The sequence below is a fragment of the Puma concolor genome, chromosome E2 (assembly GCF_028749965.1).
Source record: "Puma concolor isolate L17-30 chromosome E2, mPumCon1.1.hap2, whole genome shotgun sequence".
In the NCBI taxonomy this organism is placed as follows: Eukaryota; Metazoa; Chordata; class Mammalia; order Carnivora; family Felidae; genus Puma; species Puma concolor.
In genome coordinates, this window is record NC_141681.1 from 3810560 (window position 1) to 3834016 (window position 23457).

A 23457-nucleotide genomic window follows, 5' to 3' on the forward strand; every position below is an offset into this window, starting at 1 on the left:
CTGCTGGCCGCCTTCCCAAGGCTCCTGAGCTGGGCTGGGGGGAGAGGGCGGGGGCGGGTGGCCCCACATCGCCCCCCAGCATCCTGCCGCCTCCCTGCTGGACGCTTTGGGGAAAGTCGCTCGACCTCTCTGGGCGTCCATTTCCTCCCTGCCAAGTCCCTTCCCCGTGGGCTTGTACTAAAGGACACAACGTGAGCAAAGCGTTTGGCACAGACCCTGACAGGGAGTGGGTTCTCACCATTGTTTTCCTATTTTTAAGCTCTACTTAAAAGATTATTCACAGAATTGTACACTCTACGATGGTTAATTGTACGTTATGTGATCTTCACCCTGATGAAGATTATGTACGAGACTCTTTTCTCCTCTGTCCCCTATCATCACACACACACACTCACACGCTCTCATCTCTTATCACACTGAGATCTCACAGCACGCCTGCAAATGTGCCCCGCGTCCCCAGCCTGCAGATGGGTAGACTGAGGCACGGAGAAACGAGCCACTGGAAGTCACATGCTGGATTAGTGGCAGGGCCAAGCTGCACTCAAAGTCAGACACATACACTGACTGCAGGTCCGATCTGCCGGGTCTGCCCCCAGGTCCCACACGGGTCACGGGCGCTGACGCGGTACCTCTCCTAAGCTGCTCTCGGGCCCCAGGCTAGCAGCTCTCCCCGCGCCCCCCGCCCCCCCCCCCCCGCCACTGACTTTTCTGCTCAAAGGAACTTCACGATGAGTTAATCCGACACCCCATTTAACAGAAGAGTAAACAGACCAGAGAGGTTAAGTGACTTGCCCAAGGTCACACAGCTAATTAGTACCAGACCAGACACACAGCCAAGGCTTCCTGCCTCCCCCGCCTGGGCGGCTCCTGGAGTCTTCTGCAGACATCTCCGGGGGGGGGGGGGGGGGGGGGGGCTCAGCTCCAGCGACAGGGCTCCGTGACCATGCCGCAGACAGGGGCTGTCGCAGGTTCGTAGGACTTTTAAAACTCTCTAGGTGCCAGGCTCCGTGCCTGAGCCAGTCAAAATCTGACCCGTGCCCCAGGTCTCTCCCTAAGTGTTCTCAAAAGAGAAAAGTTGCTTTGAAACTTAGAAGGAAGCAATTTCCCAATTGCCTGTGCATCACATCCACTTATTTTTTCCCCCTTGTGTGGACTGTGGGATTTTTAAAAAAGATATTTCCCATTACAAAAAAATAAGTTCAAAGAGAAGAAAAAAAAAAAAAAAGCGGCGAGCCCCTGTGAGCGCCGCGGGACGCCAAGCTGCCGGGAATGGGTTGCCCTCTGCTGGACAAACGGGGTATAGCCGTCTTCCGGACCTGGGCTCCTGAAGGGCGTAAGGAAGTATCTGCGCCCCCTTCTCACTCTCCAAAATCATCGCGGACCCAACGCAATGGCTGTGGTGCTGCCCCCAAGCGGGTTTGCAAGATTCCCCATAACTAGGAGTCAGATAGGCGCTTGGAGGACGACCCGTCCGGGGGCGCGTGGGTAGCTCAGCGGGTTGAGCGGCCGCCTTCAGCTCCGGCTGTGGTCTCGTGGTTTGTGAGTTCGAGCCCCGCGTCGGGCTCTGTGCCGACAGCTGCGAGCCTGGAGCCTGCTTCCGGTTCCGTGTCGCCCCGCTCTCTGCCCCTCCCCCACTCACGCGCTGTCTCTCTCAAAAATCAAACGTTATAGGATCACCTGTCTGGTCCCTTGGTTGGTTCGCCTGCCACGCCTCTACACGGAGCCACGCTCTGTGTTGAGCGCCGCGCCGTGCTGGGACAGGACAGGTGTGCCCACTCGTGCTGGGGCCACAGACAATGAGCAGTTGAACAAATTACTCCACGAAGCAGAGCAACACAGGCCAGGTGTCAGTCCACGCATCAGGGCGGGGTGGGGAACCCGGGGGACCCAGCCTGTCCCATGGCATGGTGACAGGGGGGTCAGCCGCACACAGGGGAGTGGAGAGCTCTAGCGGGGAGCACCCAGCCTTCTGGAAGTTTCTGAGCACTCGAGGGCAGAGGCAGGCTTCTCTGGGCTCCCCTGCCCATCCCCAGTCCGGCCCGGCTGGGCCTGTTGTGCTGAGCAAAGGCCTCCGTGTCCAAGGCCACTGCTGCCCCCGCTTAGTTTCCTCTCAGGAAGGGGCCCTGCCTCCCTGTGGCTTAGGTCATGATGACAAATGGAGGGCAGCTGACCCCTGGCCCCGGGGTCAGAGGGCACCTGCACGTACCCACGCCAGGCAGCATCGGAGGAGGGGTCCGGCCCGAGATGGGAGGCCTGCACTTGCTCAGCACATTGGTCCCTCTGAGGGGCAGGAAGCCGGACAGGGTTCGACCCCATCACGAGGCTCCCCACAGCCACCTTGCCCTTGAAGCAGAGGACGTCGTGTGGCCAGAGGCCGGCCGCATCGGCATCACCAGGGATCTGAGAGAAATGCAGGGTCCCGGGCCCACCCGCAGAACCAGGCCCAGCCCACTGGGGCCCCGAGGCGCAGGGCCAGCGAGAGGGGCCCCGAAGCCCGAGCCAGAAAAGAACCACTGTGCGCACTGCCCGCTGCTGCTGGCGTGGCCCTGCCCTCCCCTCCCCCTCCCTGCACCCTGGCCTCCTGGGCTGGCTGAGCTTACCGGCCCCCCCCCCCACTCGGCGACAGTGCTCGCACGCGTCAGCACTCTCCAGCAGCCCCCCAGAGAGGAAAGCGCTTCTCAAGCACTGACATGTGAATGAGCCGGGGAGGAAGAGGGGGCCTCTGCCCTGGGACACCCTGGCTCCACCGCCCAGGGTCTGGGGCAGCCCCCGGGGACAGCAGGGCCGTGGGGACGACGTGTGGCCGTGGCCCTCGGGCCAGAGGAAGGACAGTTTGAAAGTGTGCGCTGATCCGGGGGCCCGGGGATGAGGCCTGGGCCCCTGTGGTGGGAGAGGGGCAGATGGGCCAGCTGGGACTCTGTCATCGGAAGGCCGGTGGCCAGCTCGCTGCTCAGGCGGGAACTGGCCCACACCTGCCCAGCGCTCAGCTCACGCACGCACTTGCCTGGGCGCTCCTCCACTCGGACCCAAGTGGTTAAGTTTGCGGTTAAGTTTGCGTTAGGAAATTTTCTTTTCTTTTTCAACATTTTTTTTTATTTATTTTTGGGAGAGAGACAGAGCATGAACGGGGGAGGGGCAGAGAGAGAGATGGAGACACAGAATCGGAAACAGGCTCCAGGCTCCGAGCCATCAGCCCAGAGCCCGACGCGGGGCTCGAACTCACGGACCGCGAGATCGTGACCTGGCTGAAGTCGGACGCTTAACCGACTGCGCCACCCAGGCGCCCCATCATTAGGAAATTTTCAAACATAGTAGAGGCGACTGCGTCCCATATGTCTGCGACTTAGACTCAGCGATTAGCTTTTCGCCAATTTTTCTGCGCAGCCGATAGTCATACACGTTGTGGAACCCACTAGCATCGTGCGGACATGCATGTACTTCCATCCTAAACATCACAGCGGCATCTCTGAAAACGGAAAGACATTCGTCCCTGCGATCACGATGCTGTTGGCTCACCTAGCAAAAGTAACAGTAATTCCCTAATCGTCTGCTACCTGGTCTGTGTTCGGATCTCCCCAGAGGACCCCAAAATGGACCAGGATCCAACGGAGGCCTGCGCGTTGCACTGGGGCGTTTTCACCCCAGGCCAGGGTCCCCGGCTCCCCTGATTTCCCCGTGCGCTGCACCGTTGAGGAGACCAGGCTACGGCGTGCAGAGTGGCCCCGACCTCAGCGCTGGGATGAGCCCGGACCGCAGGCGAGGGGACTGAGGCCTGGCAAGAGGGACCCCAGCGACGCCCCAAAACGGCATCTGTCGACACAAGCCGGTGGAACGGGATCTGCCTAGGACAGAGTCACGGCCCGGTCGGGACAAAGTGCCCAAGGCCATCCGCCAGAGCTGTCAGGACCCCCTCGGCCGCAGGTGGATTCGTGTGGGCACGGAAGATGATGTGGTTCCACCGACGGGCGCCAAGGATCGAAGGACAGACTTGCCCACGGCCGCCAGCAGATGGGTGCTAAGCGTGCCCGGCTCCTGGCAGCTCCGTGGGGCGCACGTCAGCCCTCGGAGCCCCAACACCCCAGCTGCGGTGATGAGCCTACGAACAGGGTGACGTCCCACCGGGCGAATGGTTTCCGCGTGTCCTTCCTCCAGCGTCTCCGCTTCTGCTTCGATGGCCGGGCACCTGGGACTCTCTGAGAACGGTCCCAGAGCCCCGGCTTACCGTGGGGGAGTCTGGAAGCCGGCTCTGCGGTGTGGCTCGCCCCCACCCCGAGTCCCCCCCCCCCCCCGGCGGGTGAACCTTGACCCCAGGACGCCGCTGACCTGGGGTGTGGTCTCTCCTTCTGTCCTTCCTCACCCGTCCTGGTTTCTGCCGTGGCCTTTACCGCCGGGACACAAATCCTGCTTCAGGTCCGTCTCCAGGGAACCGGATCTGGGACCGGGAACCAGCTGATGACCTTCCCAATGAGCCTTTCGAGAAATCTTACAGAGTCAATGGAACTGCTTCCCAGGGAGAAGCGCTTCATATTTACATAAATTTGCATACCGTTCTGGGTCCCCAGAAAGCCCACCCACACCCCCCCCACTTTGAGACCACGCGCCCGTGTTCGGGGCTGCTGCCTCGTGCGGGGCGGGGGCGTCTGATGGAGGGTGACGGGCGGCCCGCGGGGTCCGCGCTGGGACCCCAGCCGTGCACCCGCAGGCTGAGCAGCTCTGGGCAGTCACCCCCCCCCCCACCCCCCCGGTGCCACACGGGCCTAACAATAAACCGGTTCCCACAGGGTTCTCAGGGCGACTGGTTGGGATCATCCACAGAAAGCACTTAGCCCACAGCCGGCGCGGCATAGCGCTGTCTGAAACCCTTACTGTCGTCCCTTTACCGTGAGACGCTTCACGTCCCTACTGGGCTGCGTGTTACAACTAAATGCACTGAGTCGCCGGAGGCCAATGAGAAAGGTCTGATTCATTTCCTGGGTCCAGATATTTGAAATCACACGCCGCGGCTACTCTCTGCGTATCATCTCAGTTAAACCCGCAGACAAATCCTGCCGGGCGTGATGTTGCCAGACGGGGAAGCAGGTGCGGCACCTGGGGAGAGGCGAGCTGCCCCCCACCCCGGCTCGCAGCCGGCAGGGCGCCGGGACAACGGGCCGGCCCGCGGTCCCCTTCCCCCCCTCCCCCCACCAAGAGCCCTGGATGCGGCTGGGAGACTCCCGGGTGCCAGTGTTTGCGTCTTCTCTGGAAAGAGGTCTTGAGCACGGAAATCCGGATCCGTCGTCCCACCTCCCGTGTCTTCTGCTGTTCATCAGCCTTGGAAAGCAGCTAAAATACCGCTTCCGCCTCGCGGGTTCCCATGCAAATCGCTCCCAGAGCTGGGGAAAGTGCGGTGCCTTCAGCAGGTCACACCCTTCGCCTCTTCCTCTCCTTTCCGATGCAGGAACTGAGTGTAGTTCCTTTCTCCCCACGCTGGCCGCCGGAGGAAGCCGCTTCTGGCCACCGCAGCCTGTGCCGGCAGAGGCCTGGGTGGGTGGGCTGCCGGCTTCCTGCCTGCCCTTTGCCCCCTGTCATCCCCGGCCCAACCCCCACCGACCCATGGGCCGCCTTCAGTCCCACGTTCCCACTGCTCCTGCCAGGCAGCCCACCTGGATTTCACCCACTCGCCGGGCGAGGGTGGCCAGGGCTGGCGGAGCGGCCTCCAGTGACGCAGCCAGCTGTCCCCCCACAGGACAGCCGCCAACCACGCTGGGGACCCCGGAGCCCGCAGGTCAAGGGTCGGACGCTGTCTACATGGCTGCCCTACTGCACCACGGAACAGAACGGAGGGAACAGACCACCCACGATGATGTCAGCGAGCATCCCGCCCTTGAGAGGGACCGACTGGGCCAGTGTGCAGGCCCTGGTCCAGCTGCAGGCCGCATCCCATGCCAAGAAGCTGCCGTCCGGCTTGAATGCTCCTAGGAGCGGGGAGCTCGCTCCTTTCCAAGGAGAGGAATTTATCTCACGTAAGGAGATGATACTGGCCTCGCTGCCCCCTCCTCCATCAGACCTTTGAACCATCCCCCAAAGCAAGCCAGCTGCCGCCCTGAGACCCCTGAACTGCCCTTCCTCCCGAGACTTCACCGTGTCCCTTCACCCTTTCTCTGGCATTCTCTCTGAACCGGCTGGTGTCTGCTCAGGGAGCGTGCCAAGCCGCAGGGCCTCCCACCTGCTGGCCTCCCTGAGCGCCAGAGCGAGAGAGATGCTCCCAGCGGCTCAACTCTGTCTCCCTGCAGGTGCCGGGACCCTCCCCAGCACACGTCCACCCACACGCCTCCCGGAAGAGCAGAGGCCCCGGGTTTTCGTGCGCTCTCGGTCTCCGGTAGAACTGAGCGGGGAAAGAAAACCCACAGGAGGACTCAAGGGGCGGGGGGAGGGGGGGGCAGCCAACCGGCAGAAGGGGCCCTAAGGCTCAGCTCGCACACCGATGAGGGGAGTCCCGACCCCCGTGCCGGGCCGGCCAGGGCTGCTGGGGCATCAGTCGTCAATACCCCTCGCAAAGTCCGCGTGTTCAACCGAGCCAGGCCGCTGCTCGGAACGCAACCAGGGAAGACGCTTGGCTCAGCGTGCTCACGACGGTGAAAATGGGAAAGAGCACCCACACGCGCCCCCGGCGGGGCCGGTGATGCGGACACGGGTGTGGCCCTGGGATGCTGCCCTTCACACTGAGAGTGTGGTACGAAAGTGCTCGGGAGGATGTGGACATAGGCCCTCAAGACGCTGTTAAATGGAAAAAGGAAGGGCGCCTGGGTGGCTCAGTCGGTTGAGCGTCCGACTTCGGCTCAGGTCACGATCTCCCGGTTCGTGAGTTCGAGCCCCACGTCGGGCTGTGCGCTGACAGCCCAGGGCCTGGAGCCTGTTTCGGATTCTGGGTCTCCCTCTCTCTCTGCTTCTCCCTGGCTCTCACTGTCTCGCTCTCAAAAACAAATAATCATTAAAGATTTTTTTTTAAAAAAGATTCTCTGTCTCTCTCTCTCTCTCTCTGCCCCTCACTGGCTCACTCGCGCTCTCTCTCTCTCTAGCTCTCTCTCAAAATAAATAAATAAACTTTAAAAAAAACAGAAAAAGGAATATAGACGTAACAGGACTCTGATTTTGTAAGACTCCGCATATATACCCATACATGCAAAGAAAATATCTATAAAATCGTTTCGGCTGCTCTCCACAATCCCTACACGTCATTTCTGAAGTGTAGGATTACAGGTGATGTGTGTTTAATACTTCCGTTCATCTGTGCATTCCAACTATTTTGTGAGATGCTAACTCTTGCTACATTGACGTCTTTGAGGCATGATCTGCGTCCAAAACCGGACCACTCTTTTCAAGTGTACATTTCATCATGTTCTCACGAGTTTGTACCGCCCGCGTAACCCCCACCGCAAACGAGACACAGAGCTTCCCGTCATCCCCGAAACGTTCCCGTAAGCCCCTCTTCCGACAACCCCTGCCCCCTCCCCCAATCCCGGCCCCAGGCAACCATTAATCTGCTTCTCGCTACTAACTTAGGTCCACCTTTTCTAGAGTTTTATAAAAGGGGAATCACGCTGTGTATGGTCTCCCGCGTCTATGTGCTTCCACTCGGCATAATGTTTTTGAGATTCGCCCACATTCCACGAACCAGCAGTGGTTTCTTCCCTTCTCGTAGCTGAGTAGGATTCCACGGTGTGGCTATGCCTCGGTGTGTTTACCGACTCGCCCTTGATGGGCATCAGGGTTGTTTCCAGTTTTGGGCTGCAATTACGAAGTAGCCGTGAGCATTCATGTTCACATCCATCCGTGGGCGTATGCTTTCCTTTCTCCCGGGGAGACGGGCTCATACAGTAAATGTATGTTTGGTTCTAGAAGAATCTACAAAACTGTTGTCCACAGTGATTGTATAATGGTACGTTCTCACCAGCAACAGAAATTCCAGTCGCCCTACTCCTCGCCAACACTTGGTATTGTCTGGTCTTTAATTTAGCCACTCGAATGGGTGTGTAGCTCCCTGTGGCTCTAACTTGCGTTCCCCTGAGGACTCATGTGGTCAAGCATCTTCAGTGTGCTTGATGACCATTCGTGCATCTTTTTGTCTGAAGTATCTTCTAACATTTTCCCCATCTTTTCGTAGGATTGAATGATTGTCCAGCGTAACACATTTTTGTTTTCTTTTGCTTTTAATATACTGGATAACGGTCCTTCGTCCGACGCACGCGTCATGAATATTTTCTTCCTACCAGTGACCACGGTGGCCTTTCCCATTTTCCTGTGGTGTCTTTTGAAGAACCTGAGTTTTAAGTTTTGCTTAACATTAAAATATCAATGTTTTTCTTGTACAGTTTACATTCTTTGGGTTTTTATCTAAGAAACCTTTGACTACCCAAGGTTACGAAGATCTTCTCCTATGCTTTCCCCTTGGAATTTCGTCGTTTTGGCTGGCATGTTTAGGTACGCAATGCATTTCGGTTTAATTTTGTGAATGGTGTGAGTTAACGTTCAACGTGCATTTTTGTCCGTCACCCACGATGTCCAAACTTGGAGCCGCTGGCCACGGGTACCAGCTGCGCGCTTCAAACGTGGCTAGTCCGAATCAAGACGCGCTATCCGTTAAGAATACACAACGCATCTCAGACACTTGGAGCCGAGAAACAAAGTAAAATGCCTCACTGGGGATTTTACTGATTGTACGTTGAAATGACAACATTGTGGGTATACTGGCTTAAACAGACTACATTATTAAAATTAACTCTACCCATTTCCTTTCACCTTTTTAGGATGGCCGCCGGGAACTTTAAATCACGTGTGCGGCTCGCATCGTGCTTCCGCTGAACAGCGCTGGGCCCAGTGGACACCCATTCCAGGAAACGACTCCCCTTCCCCTGAATCACTTGACCACGCACGTGCGGTTCAGTTCATGGCTCTCTGCCCCGTTCCACTGGTCCCCACGTCTGCCCGTGAGTCACAGCCATGCCGTCCCAATGGCCACGGCTTTATCAGAAGGCTTGAGATCGGCTCACGTAAGCCCTCCCGCTTTATCCTTGTTTTCCCCCTTCAGTTCTTTCCATCTCCGTGGTGGTTCTCACGTCGGCTGGCCAGGGTTGTTTTTGTGTTTGTTTTTTTAAGGCTGTTGAGCTTTTATTAAGATGACGTTAAATCCGTAGATCAGTTTGGGGAAGGCTGACATCTTAAAAACGGTGAGTCTTCTGGGCCATAACGTGGGGCAGCACGCCGTTTCCTTAGGTCTTTGTCGCTGTTCATCAGCAAACCGTCCATCAGCATTACGGTTTCACTTGCCCCGAAATAGGTGATGGTTTTGATACAATTTTACACGGTGCTTCTAGGTTTTTATTTTCCAGCTATCGATTATAGAAAACGTGACTCAATTTCCTCGTAAAGCGATCTAGTATTTGCTGTCTTGCTACATTCACTCACTGCTTCCAGGAGTTTTTCGGCGACCTCCTTAGAAACTTCTACGTTTACAGTCGTAACCACATGTTCTTCCTTCTTTCCGGCGGCTCCCTCCTGGTGATGCCTCCCCGCACCCGCCGTGCCCTCGGGGGGCAGACTGCGGTGTGCAAGGGGTGGCGGGCACCCCTGTCTCGGCCCCTGTCAGGGACACAGTCAGCCTGTGCTGTTGGTTGGTTTTTATTGTTGTCGCTAATGTTTATTTCGTTTTGAGAGAGAGCGAGCGCACTTGCGCGAGCAGGGGAGGGGCAGAGGGAGAGGGAGACGCAGAATCCGAGGCAGGCTCCGGGCTCCGAGCCGTCAGCACAGAGCCCGACGCGGGGCCTGAACCCACGGACCGCGAGATCGTGACCTGAGCCCGAGTCGGACGCCTCAAGGACGGAGCCCCCAGGCGCCCCAGCCTCTGCTGTGAAGTGAACCGCAAGCTGCAGGCATCCATTGATCCGTGAGCCTTTCTCCGGTTCAGAAAGTCTTCCTCCTTCCCAAAGCGAGAGTTTTCATCGTGAGCTGTTGTCAAATTCTTGAAACGTGTTTTCCGGCCGTACCAAGATGGCCTTCTGGTGTTTTCCGCTTCACCCCGTTAAAGAGGGTATTCTCGTGTGCCGGACCAGCCCCGCTCGCCTGGGGTAACCACTGGACCTTAGCGCCCCGCGTGCTGGGCTCTCCGTGTGACGGAGGGAGGCTGGGCTCCGCCCTGACCCGCTCACCTTAGAGCCCGGCCGCCCCGGGCACGAGCAAAGGGCAGGGCTCCCAAGCTCTGTTCTCTCCAGGTTCTCAGCGGGGAACGTCCCCAGCACAGCTAGAGGCTCCTGGATGCTGCGAGCCACATCCAACAACAGCATCCACGTGTCCTCGGCAGCCCTGCAGGGAAAGGTGCCCACGTAAGGCCGTGACCGTGGCGGTCTGTCAGCACGGCTTGACCGCAGGAGCTTCAGACCCCGCCTGTCATCAGGTTAGCTTAATCCCCAGAAAACGGTCTAATCCATAGCGTCCCCCGCAGGATCGAGGACAGAAAGCGTGATTTATTGCTGCTGAAGTGCGTCCTTTCATATTTCCAAACTGCCTTAGGGAGCAATTTCTCACAATGTCAGCAGCTGGCTGCGGAGAAGAGGAAAGGGGCAGAGCCAGGGGCGGGAGAGGGGCCGCACATGCTCCCTCGTCCCCGGGACCCCAGGACCCCGCGACCCCGCGCCCGGGACGCTGCTGACCACCTCGGGCGGGGAAGACGCCTGGCCCCGCGTCCTCGGGAGGGGGGCTCCTAGGGCCCTGGCCCCGCGTCCTCGGGAGGGGGCTCCTAGGGCCCTGGCCCCGCGTCCTCGGGAGGAGGGCTCCTAGGGCCCTGGCGTGACCGGCTTCCTGGGCCTGCAGGAGGAGCCCGGGTCCTCCCCACTTCCTGCCCGCCTGCGCCCAGCTGCCTGGTTTTATTAGAGCCAGTTGTCTGTGAGTTTCCTAGAAACAAAAGGGGCTGATCTCATCCGCCTCGCCCAGAGAGATGAAATGCTAGCACAAAGGCCTTCGCCTCGGGCCCGGGGCGTCTCCAGGACCACCTCCCTGAGTCCTCACGACCCCCCAGGAGGCCACTTGTACCACGACGGCCCCTGCCCAGGAGGGGAAACTGAGGCACGGCTGGAGTGGGGCCAGCACTCCTCAGGCACTAGGGTGGGGCTACCGCAGGAAGCCCCAGGCCTGCCCCTCGTGACCTGGGTTCCCAGCAGCCACCATTGTCTTCCCGGCACAGCTGAGGACAGGGGCTGGCGAGGTCGGGGCCCTGAGCTGCCAGGGGCACGGGACTGAGGCTGCTCATCTGAGGACCCGTGCTCACAAGTGACCGTGGCCCCGTGACCTCCCGGGGGGTGGGGGGGCACTGACACCACCCCCAGAGCGGCACCGAGAAGCCACACCGGTGACCTGTGTGCCGGCTGCTGCCTGCTCCTATCCCGGCCGTAAGCTCCGTGAGGGCTTGTCCCCAGAGGCCAGAGTCGTGCCCGGCACGCGTGGGACTCCGTGAACATGTCGAACGAATGAACGACAATACTTAGCATTCCCTAAGCCCTTGCTCGGGTCGGAGATGGCGCTCAGGACTTGCCCGCGCGGATGCGCCTCATTTTTACCTACCGCACGCAGTCAGAACCCCACACAATAGCGACACTTCCGTACGGTCGCCTGCTATCCTGGCGGCCAGCGGTCTCGGCCAGGTCCAGCCGGGCGGGGGCTGGGCGCTCACTCACCTGTCTGGGCCCCCGGGGCTGGCGAGACTAAGACCTGGGACTGGAGGGGCTCGTGGTCACCTCCTTCCCCGGGGTCTTTACCCGTGGTCTCGGTGAGACTTCCGGGTGGCCAGAATATCACATGTGTTTTAAATCTACCCCAGGTGAGTGCAGTCATCTATCTCCACTTCACAGATGAGACAACGAAGGCACAGAGAAGTTAAGCGGGCGGCCCAAGGTCACACAGCGAGTTAGTGGAGGAGCCAGGATTTGAGCCCTGCGTCTCTGCCCCTGACCACCTCCCTGTGTTACAATTCCAGGGGCCCCTGTTCCCCTGACACTCCTGCCTGGATCCCAGACCAAAATCCCACTTCTTCTTTTTTTGTTGTTTATTTTTGAGAAAAAGAGAGAGAGACAGAGAGAGAGAGTGCAAGCAGGGGAGGGGGAGAGAGAGGGAGACACCGAATCCGAAGCAGGGTCCAGGCTCTGAGCTGTCAGCACAGAGCCCGACGCGGGGCTCGAACCCACGCACCATGAGATCATGATCTGAGCCGAAGTCGGACGCTCAACCGACGGAGCCACCCAGGCGCCCCCAAAATCCTACTTCTAATGAGAGGGGTAAGTTGAATCTTCAGTTCCAACCAATCAATATTTTCGAAGCTCCCTGGAGCCCCCAGCCCCAGGTTAACCCATGGTGATGCTAACGAGGACACAGTCCCTGCCCTCGGGGAGCTCCGGGCCAGGCAGGGAGACAGGCCGTCCCCCCAAGGGCTGCCGGAGAGCTGTTGGTGAGACCACGGAAGAGCTGGCTGGCCTGGGCAGAGGGGACAGGAGCACTGACGCCTGGGGATCTGACGGGACTTCACCAAGGACACGTGACATCTGAGGGACTTAGGGCGGGGCTCCTCGACCTGACCTCAGCGTGGCTGACATTTGGGGCCACGTGCTTCTTGCCACGTGTTTCTTGTCTGTCCTGTGCATCGTACAACTGCACCCCCTAGCTTTGACCAGGAGCACCCACACCGCCAACTGCTGACAACGAGAAATGTCTCCAGATGGTGCTGAATGTTCCCTGGGAGCAAAGTTACCCCGAGTGGGGAACCACTGGCATAGAGGAAGGAGCAGGATGTTTTCCAGGTGGAAGAGACAACCTAAATCCAGGCAGGTTCAAGGCGGGGCTGAGAGGTGGGCTGTATGGCAAGGGAAGCCAGCTAGCCTGGGAGAGCCTTGGATATCCCGTCGGGAAATTGGGACTCTGTCCTGTAGGCAACAGGGCGCCGGGGAAGCAATGATTATTAAGCGAGGGAGTGAAACAAGAAGGCTTACTCCTTAGGAAGATCACTGTTAGTGGTGTAGAGGCAGGGAGCGTGGCTTAGAGGCTACTGCACTGATCCGAGCAAGAGAAGACAGGCACACACAAATAGGAATGTCACCGGGCGAGATTTGCAAAGCGCTGCGGGAATTTGGAGCAAGGAGATGCTGAAGACAGAGGTGACTGAGGCGAGCTCCAGCCGGTGGGCGCTCTGAGTTGAGCCCCTAAGGGGGTGGCCAGGAGGGTAGGGGCCTTCCTTATTCCTTGCTGCTGAAGAGGCATATGTCATCACTGAAGCAGGGCTGCAAGTGAGCCTGGCTGGAGGGGAGGGCACATCTTCCCGATGCCCGGTGGAAGGACCCGGATGGGGTCCTGGAGCCACATGCTGGGAAGGGTGTGCCCCCACGAGGTTCAGGCGGGTGTGCTGGGGGAGGGTGCACAAGGTGGGTTGTGCACGCACATGCCCATCAGGGACCCCAGGAGGAAGCTCCCCATCCCCCATGTTTTTACAGCTGTCTGAGCCCCCACGGGGCCGTCCTGCCCAGGGGCCACCCCCTCAGCCAGAACAAGTCCCGCAATTTTCCCAGAGTGGGAAATCCGAGAAGGAGAACCTTGATTTCAGGTGGCCGAACACGGGACTGTGGGTGAATCCCGGTGACGCGGCCACGGGGTCTGGAAGCATCTCCCGCAGCCCCTTCCGCCATCACTCTGCATCTGTCTGTGTCTCGCCCCGGGAGGACCAGGGAGGTCCCGTGGCACGCAGCCACGGGCGTCATTGCTGCGTGACCCACATGCCTTGCTCTGTGCCTGGCACGGAAACGATGCTCAAAGAACACGCAGGAATCCAAGCTGCCGCTTGGCCCATGAGACAAGTTCTGGAAGCAGTCCATAAACATACCTTTAAAAGACCAGCTCCTTCGGCTCAGCTATGCGAACAGTCAGCACCTTTTTATCCAAAGAGAGAACTCTGAGCCTCTTTATCTGACCCCCGGAGACTCAGCAGGGCCTGCGGGCTCTGAGCAAAGGGCCCACACAGACAGTGGGAGGGAGGCGAGAGCCGCCGGTGCAGCCTGCCGGGGCCGGGAGGAGTCCCGTCCCCCGGGTTCCGGCACGTTTCCAGCTGTGACGCCCCGCGTGCCGCCCCAGGACTGACCTGTGCGCAAGCAAGTGCTGTGGGCTGAACCTTTGCTGCTGTTTTCTCCCGCGCGTCTGTCTGCTCCGACGGGCGATGTTTCCTGACGGCAAGGAGCACGGAAGGGGACACGGGGGCGCCGTCCCTGCGGCCAGGCTCTCGGCTAAGTGTACGGGTCTCACTTCAGCCTCGTGGGCTGGCGTGAGCTCTCAGCGGGGCTCCCTCAGCCGGCCCCTCGGACGCGGCCGGTGCACCTGTTGCATGAGGGCGTTTGGGGCTCTCCTTATCCCTGTTCTGCAGACGAGGACGCCAAGGTGCAGAGAGGTTGCTGTCTCGTCCAAGGTCACACAGCCGATAAGCAGCAAGCTGGGAACGAATGCCTTTAACTAGGAAACCACACAGGGTCTCCCGGCATTTGGACCCCTTAGTACTTGCTGGGTGGGCGCAGTGAGCCCAGTGGCTGGCGTGCACGTCATTATCACCATCGTTCTCACCAGGGCTCGGGTGTGACGGGCAGGGCTGGCGAACGGGAGGGCGGCTCCCGGGATGCCCAGCCCGGTGCTCTCGGCCGCGTGCCCAGCCTCCGTGTGCCAGCGTGGTCGCCCTGCTGAGCGCCCTGGGAAGCCCCACCTCTGCCTCCTGGGGACCTGGGGCGTCCACCCTCAAGGGTCCCGGGGCCCTTCCCACCCAGGGCCTGGGCCAGCTGTCCGCCCTGATCCCCTGCCCGGAAAACTCAAAGGTGGAGGCAGTGCAGAGACCGAGAGCATGGGCCTGGGGACTCTGGTCAGGCACTCACGGCAGACAGGCTGCTGGACGGGCTTCCTTGTGTGCGCTTCCTGGTCAGGACCATGGGGACAAGGGCAGACCGACCTCTCAGGGCCGTCATTTCCTTTCCCCAAACCAGCGGTGTCCACGTTCAGCTCGGGGTGGGCAAGCTCCCGTGGACGAGGGCACAAATCCCCCCAGTGGCCAGGCCTGGGCACAGCAAAGGTTCCATCAGAGCCGGCACAAGCCGTTGTAGGACCTGCGGCTCGGGGGGAGTGGGGGGGGGGGGGTGGGCAGCCTGCGGGGTGCCCGGGGCAGCGTCCTCCCGGGGTCACCGCCGGGGCGCACTGGACATAGCCATGCTCCATGAGGTCTTGGAGATTCATTTGCACGGCGGCCTCTGTAAATGCGCCAGTCTTCTCCGTTGCTGGCGGTCTTTCAACGTCTGTGCATCCCTCCGCTGGCTTCCCCATCCGCCCGCGCTGGACACTGGGTCATCTCCAGTGTGGGGTCTCACCAGTAAAGCCGCCAGGGACATCCTTTTACCAGTCTTCTGGGGACCCGTGCACGCGCTTCTCTTGGGCACGTGGCCCAGAGGGGAATTGCGGAATGAGTTTAGACCCTGCAGGCAGTGCTGGGGAGCTTTCGGGACATTCCAGACGGCGTAGTCCGCAATCCTCGATACTCTGCTGGGCCCGAGCTGGGTCCCGCTGTGACTGTAATTCACGTTTCTCTGGTGCATAATGACGCCTGGGAGCATCACACATGCTTCCTGAGCATTTCAGAGCTTCTTTACGGAAGTGGTAGCTCTGGGCTCTTGCCCCACGTTTATTTGTCTTTTTCTTATTGATTGGTGGGAGCTCTTTATATATTGTAGGTATGACTCCTTTATCAGATACGTGTGTTTGGAATATTTTCTCCCAGTCTGTGGCGTGTCTTTTTGCTTTCTTAAAGGGGTGTTTTGGTGACCAGGAGTGTTTGATTTTGCCGGAGTCCCTGGGACCGACTTTGTTATGGTCCCCCCTTGGAACTCTGCCCACTGCAAGGTCCTCAGCGCATCATCAATGAGCACATTCCAGTGCCCTGTTTCTTCCATTTCAGCCCTGCAGACTTCACACGGTCGGGGAGGTCTGTCCTGTCCCTGTCCCCAGCCCCTGGCACCACACCCAGTGCACCGTGGGGGGAACCATGGGCTGGGGGCATATGAGGTGCCCCCCCAAAAGCCCAGGCTGTCCCTCACTGCCTCCCCCCCTCAGCACTCGGAGAAGGAAGATGCCCTGTGACAGAGTCCCGGGTTCAGAAGGCCAGAGCACAGAGCGGACTCCCAGCCAGCTGCCCTGCCCGCTTCCCCAGGGAGCCCGCCGGGACCTGAGTCATCTCCCAGCCTGGTCCGGACACCAGGGCGTCCCGGGAGCTCAGATCTTCCCAAAAGGGAAGATCAAAGTCCCAGCCCCACTTCAGAGGCAGGAATTTGATTGCAGAGATAACTGGGCTGTGGGGTGAGTGAGCACAGAGATAACGGGAGGCGGATCATCGGGTCATTTGAAACCCTAACTCCTCATGCATGTGAGAGACTCCCCCAGACCCTCTCCTCCTGGGATCCTCGCGGGATTAGAAGCCCTCGGTTCAGGGAACTCAGAGGGAAAAACCTCCCGTGGGACCCTGGAAGGACAAGGCAAGCAATCCAGAAATCTCCTGGCTCATAGGACGCACTGACCGAGGGGTTGAGAGCAGCTGCGGCCGCTGCCCGCCTGCACCGACTGCTCTCGTGGGCCTGCGCCCGCGTGTTCACCGAAAGGCATGTTCTAGAATGTTCACTTTGGTGCTGATGCTAACAGCCCCCAACTGGAAGCCACGGCGGGACCGAGAGGTAAATCGGGGCAAGTCCGGATGATGGATGAACGTGAGCGTGTATGGTCACAAGCCACACCTACGCGACTGTGTCTCCCGACGGGACCCTGACAAAGGAGCCGGACGGAGAAGAGTAAATACTCCACGACTCTGTTGTGCGCGTTTCAAACCCGGATGACCTCATGGTGCTGCTGGGAGCGAGGAGAGTGAGTGCCCCGGGCAGGGGGGCACAGGGGCCTGGGGGCCGTCCTGAGCAGGTCTGCTGGCTCGGCTCACGGACTGTCATCTGCGCGTCCCCCGCCCCCGCCCCCTCGCCCATGTGTGCTGTGTACCACAGTCCAGGGCTTCTCCTCAAAAGGGGGGGGGCATCGATGGGGCGCCTGGGCGGCTCGGTCGGTTAAGCGTCCGACTTCAGCTCAGGTAACAATCTCACAGTCCATGGGTTCGAGCCCCGTATCAGGCTCTGTGCTGACAGCTTGGAGCCTGGAGCCTGTTTCGGATTCTGTGTCTCCCTCTCTCTCTGACCCTCCCCCGTTCATGCTCTGTCTCTCTCTGTCTCAAAAATAAGTAAATGTTAAAAAAAATAAAATAAAAAAGGGAGGGAGCATCGGGGCGCCTGGGTGGCTCAGTCAGTTGAGCAACTTCGGCTCAGGTCATGAGCTCACAGTTCGTGGGTTTGAGCCCCGTGTCAGGGTCTCTGCTATCAGCAGTGAGCCGGCTTCAGATCCTCTGTCGCCCTCTTTCTCTGCCCCTCCCCCTCTTGTGCGCACGCGCGCGCTCTCTCTCTCTCTCTCTCTCAAAATAAATAAACTTTAAAAAATAAACCAATTTTTAAAATAAATACAATTTTAAACAAATAAAAAGGGAGGGTGGAGAAAGCTGGGCTCGCCCCTGGCGGGTGGCCCGGCGGCCCCGCACCGCCCTCGGCTTGCGAGCGGGACACCGGACAGAGGCCACCCCGCGTGCGCCAGGCTGACCCGTGGACACTTGGCTGGAGCCCAGGAAGCCTGGGGATCGCAGAAATGGATAACAGTGATACAAATGTGGCGGGATCGACAGGGTCCCGCGTTTCGTCCGAAGACAGAAACAGGGATGGAAGCACGGAACAGAGCCTGGCCGTGTGAGGAACAGCCCGCCTCCCGCTCCGAGGACGGGCTGTTTATTTGCACAAGAACCCACACGGCTCTCTTTTCATCCCCTCTGGAGCACATGTCATGTCGCCAGGAATTTCACGGCTATTAAAAGCTGCGAAGGAAAAATCCTCTTAGAACTGCCTGTTCGTAGCGACGGGCAGGCCGGTCCTCAGAGCAACGAGGTGGTGAAGCTGTGGGAGCCGTGACGGTCCCCAGAGGCCACTGCAGATGAACGCACACCCCGCCCCGCGGCCCAGCGGGGCCACTTCTGGGCCGCCCCGACCAGAAGACGCACGCCAGAATGTTCGCGGCTGCCCTACCCAGTGCCCACCGACGGGAAGACGGAGAGGCGACTCAGGACGTATTCTCACCATGGAATATTCCACAGCAACGAACTCGAAATCCGACAGCCACAGACCCACAAACGTGATAACGATCAAGAGAAGCCGGGCACAGAGGCACGCACGCGATAGGACTCTGTGGCCATAAAGCCCGAATCAGAGAAAACCACTGCGGTGACGGGGTCAGCACGGCGGTCCTGGGAGGGGTCGTTGTGGGAACGGGACGGAGCAGGGACTCTGGGGGACTGTGGGGGCAGGGCCACGTTCCGTGCCTTCTCCTGGGAGCTGGTATCGCGGGGGTGCCCACCTGGTACCCATCCCTGGGTGTCGCGCTTTTCCGTGTGTACATCCTACTCCGGTAAAAACTTAGTGCACGTTTAAAGCACGGTTTCTAAACGTGGCCTAGCTCTTGACCGAAGAGCTGGAAAATCACCCCAGGAGGAAGGACCTTCCCGAAGGACCCCTGGGAAGGCGGGGGCTGACGAGCCCAGGCGCAGAGCGGACGGTGCTCGGGCACGAGGCCACCGTGTCTCCTCCTCGCCAGCCCAGGGCCCCGCGCCCAGAGGTGGTCAGTGAGGGCGCCACAAAGAAGGAATGCTTCTGAGCAAAACTCTGTGTGGAAGCCGCCCTGTGACCCCGAGACAGGGGACAGGCTTTGCCGCCAGCCGCAGAGGCCCACGGGTCTGGGGCCAGAAGCAACCGTCCCAGATGGTCTCTGCAGAGTCCCGGACGGACCTGGACGTCCACACCTTCTCCTGATGATTCACCAAATGCTGGTGGGGTTGCAGCTGCAAGGGGTTTTGCAGATGTGAGTGAAGTCCCTCACCCGTTTGTTTTCAGTCCCTCTAAGGGCGATTACCGTGGGTGGGCCTGGCTTAATCAGTAGCAAGGTCTTCATAAAAGCATGTACGTCTTCCCCGAAGGAGACTCCAGACAGGCGCGGGGTCTGCCTTCCCTCCGGATCCTCCTTCCCGTCTGCCGCCTGAGGACCACAGCTATGCCCAAGCCCACGGGACCCCGGCCTGCTCATCGCCGTCCTCCCCGGCCGCCTGGCCTGCCGTCAGTGGCCGTGCTCGGCCCCCACAGCCAACACCTGGTGATAAACCTGTCCCTCTTTCCATCCATGCATCCCTCCACCCATCTGTATATCCCACAGCGGGATCTAGATTTCTGGGCACATCGCCACTACACGTGTCTGTCCGCCCGCGTGTCTATACCCTCTTCGGCTTCCCCGCCCGAGCCCGGACACCGACGCCTGTGTGTCCCCCCACCGACAGGTGCCAGCCCCAGGGTGATGGCTAAGCGCCCACCTGTTAGGCAGGCAGCCCTGGCCGGTTGTGTCACCTGTGACCTCCCAGGCTCCTCCCGTGCAAAATGGGACAATCGTAAAGCACCTTCCTCACCGTCACCGTGAGGATGAGAGACGTCAGCGCAGGTAGGGCGCCTGGGGAACGCCTGCACGCGGTAAGGACCGTGCGCGGGTCAGCTCTGATTTCCCGCGCGGGACGGGGCTGAGAGCGCGTCCGTGTCTCCCTCCGTGCCAGAGTGGGGGCTGGGCTCTACCTGTGCTCCCTAAATCTAGGTCCCTCGAGGGGAACCCTCCCTGCCACGGTTTCTGCGTGCCACGCACACTTGTTGGCTTCCCTATGTTTCTTTTGCTCGACTTCTTGTAACTCAAAACCTCCTTTAGAAGGGAAACTGCCCATCTGCGGGAGCAAAGGGGATCCGGTCTCACCTTGGACGCGGGGAAGGCCAGCATGGAAGGCGGCACGAAACTCCCCACCGGGCAACAACCCCCAAACCCGGGGGCTCTGAAAGACACACGATTTGGGTCTGGTTTTGGTTTTCTCTTGCTTTGTACATTCAGCGCGTGCTCACCGGATGGTAAAACCTCGAGGTTGTTCGGTGTATTTATTCCAATCCCATGAAAATCGCGTCTCGCTGAAGAGACAGAAACAGAAAGAGAGCCGTGAGCGAATGGATGGGAGCCCGTGCACCTGGCACAGGCTGAGGGCTGGGGAAGCCTTACGGGGGTTCGGGCGTCCCTGGCCTGGGCGTGCCAGCCGCCTCTCCTGCGACGGGCGCTGGGATTCGGCCGGGAGCCGCCAGCATGTGACAGGGTGGAGGCTCACAGGCGGCGGCCGTGTTCTCCACGCACTGCGTGTCGTAGGCATCAGGGTTCCTTGGTGCCAGAATACGCTTCTCCAATTCAACAAGAAGACGTTTGTGTCTCCTTTCCGTGCAGCACGGGCCGCCGAGTCCAAAGACCCCCCAACTCTGTCACCTGCTAAGCACGTACCCGGGCAAGTCACTGGGCCCCCCAGAGCGACCCTCCCACCCTGGACTCGCGCTCCACAACCGATATGCCCGCTGTTGTGATATGTGACAGCTCTCTTCGTGTTGCCGTCGGCCACAGCTACACCCCCATGGGGACGGCAGTGCTGGCGGGGAGGAGAGAGGCCCCCGGGAGCCCCCTACCAGGCTGGCTGCCACGGTGGCCCTTGGGGACCCTCCCTCTGGCCCTGCCCAGTCCCGTTCCTTCCCCGCCCCCCTCCGGACTCCCACGCGTGTGCTGGGAAGAGTCCAGAAACCCCCAGCATCTTCCGTGCTCCCTTCTTTTGCCAAACGAGGGCCCGCGGGGAGAGAGGAGCCTCAAGGCCGAGGGAGGGTGGTCATCCTGGACTTTGGAGGCCAGCAGTCCCTCTGAGACTCCGTAAGGACAGTGCTCGGCAACACAGCTCTGGAGTTCTAGGTGGTTTCCATGGCTCGGGACTTATAACCTTATTTTCTTTTTTCCCATGTAAATGCCTTGGCCCCCAGCCAGCCTCTGACCAGCAGCTTGTAATTATCCGCGTGTGGAGAAGGGCTTGCAGTGTCATGGGGAGCAGGGGCCGGAAGCCCAGGAGCTTTCCTGCTCCCCGGGCCACGAAGAAGCTCTGCAGGGGAGGGCAGGCCAGTCTGGGGGGACCTGGATGTGTTCTCAGAGCCACACCCACTCGATTGCCTTGTGCCTGGAAGTGCAGTCCATGAGGGCAAGGGAGGACCCGTCCCTCCCCCAGGACCGTATCAGTCAGCGCACCAGCTGCCATAACAAACAGGACCCGTCCCTCCCCCAGGACCATATTAACCAGCGCACCAGCTGCCGTAACAAACAGGACCCGTCCCTCCCCCAGGACCGTATTAACCAGTGCACCAGCTACTGTAACAAACAGGACCCGTCCCTCCCCTGGGACCGGATCAGTCAGCGCACCAGCTACTATAACAAACAGGACCCGTCCCACCCCCGGGACCAGATCAGTCAGCGCACCAGCTGCCGTAACAAACAGGACCCGTCCCTCCCCCGGGACCATATTAACCGGCGCACCACCTGCCGTAACAAACAGGACCCGTCCCTCCCCCAGGACCGTATTAACCAGTGCACCAGCTACTGTAACAAACAGGACCCGTCCCTCCCCTGGGACCGGATCAGTCAGCGCACCAGCTACTATAACAAACAGGACCCGTCCCGCCCCCGGGACCAGATCAGTCAGTGCACCAGCTGCCATAACAAACAGGACCCGTCCCTCCCCTGGGACCGGATCAGTCAGCGCACCAGCTACTATAACAAACAGGACCCGTCCCGCCCCCGGGACCAGATCAGTCAGTGCACCAGCTGCCATAACAAACAGGAGCCGTCCCTCCCCCGGGACCGTATCAGTCAGCACACCAGCTACTGTAACAAACAGGACCTGTCCCTCCCCTGGGACCGGATCAGTCAGGGCACCAGCTACTATAACAAACAGGACCCGTCCCGCCCCCGGGACCAGATCAGTCAGTGCACCAGCTGCCATAACAAACAGGACCCGTCCCTCCCCTGGGACCTGGATCAGTCAGCGCACCAGCTACTATAACAAACAGGACCCGTCCCGCCCCCGGGACCAGATCAGTCAGTGCACCAGCTGCCATAACAAACAGGAGCCGTCCCTCCCCCGGGACCGTATCAGTCAGCACACCAGCTACTGTAACAAACAGGACCTGTCCCTCCCCTGGGACCGGATCAGTCAGGGCACCAGCTACTATAACAAACAGGACCCGTCCCGCCCCCGGGACCAGATCAGTCACTGCACCAGCTGCCATAACAAACAGGACCCGTCCCTCCCCCGGGACCGTATCAGTCAGCACACCAGCTACTGTAACAAACGGGACCCGTCCCTCCCCTGGGACCATGTTAGCGCACCAGCTGCCGTAACAAATAGGCTCTGAAATTTCCACGGCATCACACAACCAAAGTCCATTTTTCACTCTGGACGTAACCCAGGGTGGATCAGCATGGCATCACACACTCATTCGGGGACCCAGGCTCCTTCTACCCGTGGCTCCATGTCCCTGGGGGCATCCAATTTCCTCTCTGGGATGCTCCCTGTCCCGCCGGCAAATAAAGGAGAAGGTAGAGAAGGCACATTGTCCTTAACCATGGGGCCCGGAATGGCCCACATCATTTCTGCCTCGTTCCTGGGGCAGGAACAGGGCAGCCGGTCCCACCTAGATGTAGGGGCTGGGGTGAGCCGTCCTCCCACACCCAGGGAGGGGAGACCACACCTCTTGAGGCTGGCCTATGGCTGCTAGAAGACTCATGAAATACTGGCTGAGGTCAACTGCATGCAACCCCCAGCCAGCAGCAGTAGGACTTGCTTTGAGCACCCCGGGATGACAGTTCTGGGGACTCTGGAAGAGATTTAGGCTGCTATTGCAAAGGCTCAAATATCTCTATAAGTGTCGAATGAAGAATACACTCTTTGGCCCACCCCATCCAGCAACAACACTCCCTCCTCATCTGTGAATTTATTCCTCACCCTACAGACCTTCCCCCTAGATTCTTGGGTGGCCCCAGGAAACAGCAGGCTCTTACTCTATAACATCTACATTATAGGCAAGTGCTTTCAAATTGCATAAATGCAATGCACATAGCATTCTATTTGTGTGGAGAAATCTTGACAGTAACTCCATGCAAATCAAGAAAGGCTCTCTTGGGGCGCCTGGGTGGCGCAGTCGGTTAAGCGTCCGACTTCAGCCAGGTCACGATCTCGCGGTCCGTGAGTTCGAGCCCCTCATCGGGCTCTGGGCTGATGGCTCAGAGCCTGGAGCCTGTTTCCGATTCTGTGTCTCCCTCTCTCTCTGCCCCTCCCCCGTTCATGCTCTGTCTCTCTCTGTCCCAAAAATAAATAAAACGTTGGAAAAAAAAAAAAAAAAAAAAAAAGAA

The 23457-nt window shown here is 59.6% G+C and overlaps 2 long non-coding RNA genes across 2 annotated transcripts in view; one reads left to right on the forward strand and one right to left on the reverse strand.

Moving 5' to 3' along the window:
- Positions 1-9395, forward strand: part of LOC147573306 (uncharacterized) — a 343518-nt gene extending 334123 nt beyond the window's left edge. The window contains exon 5 of the long non-coding RNA XR_015244605.1: positions 8787-9395. This is a non-coding gene — a long non-coding RNA (uncharacterized LOC147573306). The remainder of the gene's footprint in view (positions 1-8786) is intronic.
- The window catches only part of LOC147573307 (uncharacterized), a 31723-nt gene continuing 11412 nt past the window's right edge, over positions 3147-23457 (reverse strand). The window contains exons 2-6 of the long non-coding RNA XR_015244608.1: positions 20097-20159; positions 10185-10338; positions 4324-4457; positions 3555-4193; positions 3147-3466 (exon numbers count right to left, since the gene is read on the reverse strand). This is a non-coding gene — a long non-coding RNA (uncharacterized LOC147573307). The remainder of the gene's footprint in view (positions 3467-3554; positions 4194-4323; positions 4458-10184; positions 10339-20096; positions 20160-23457) is intronic.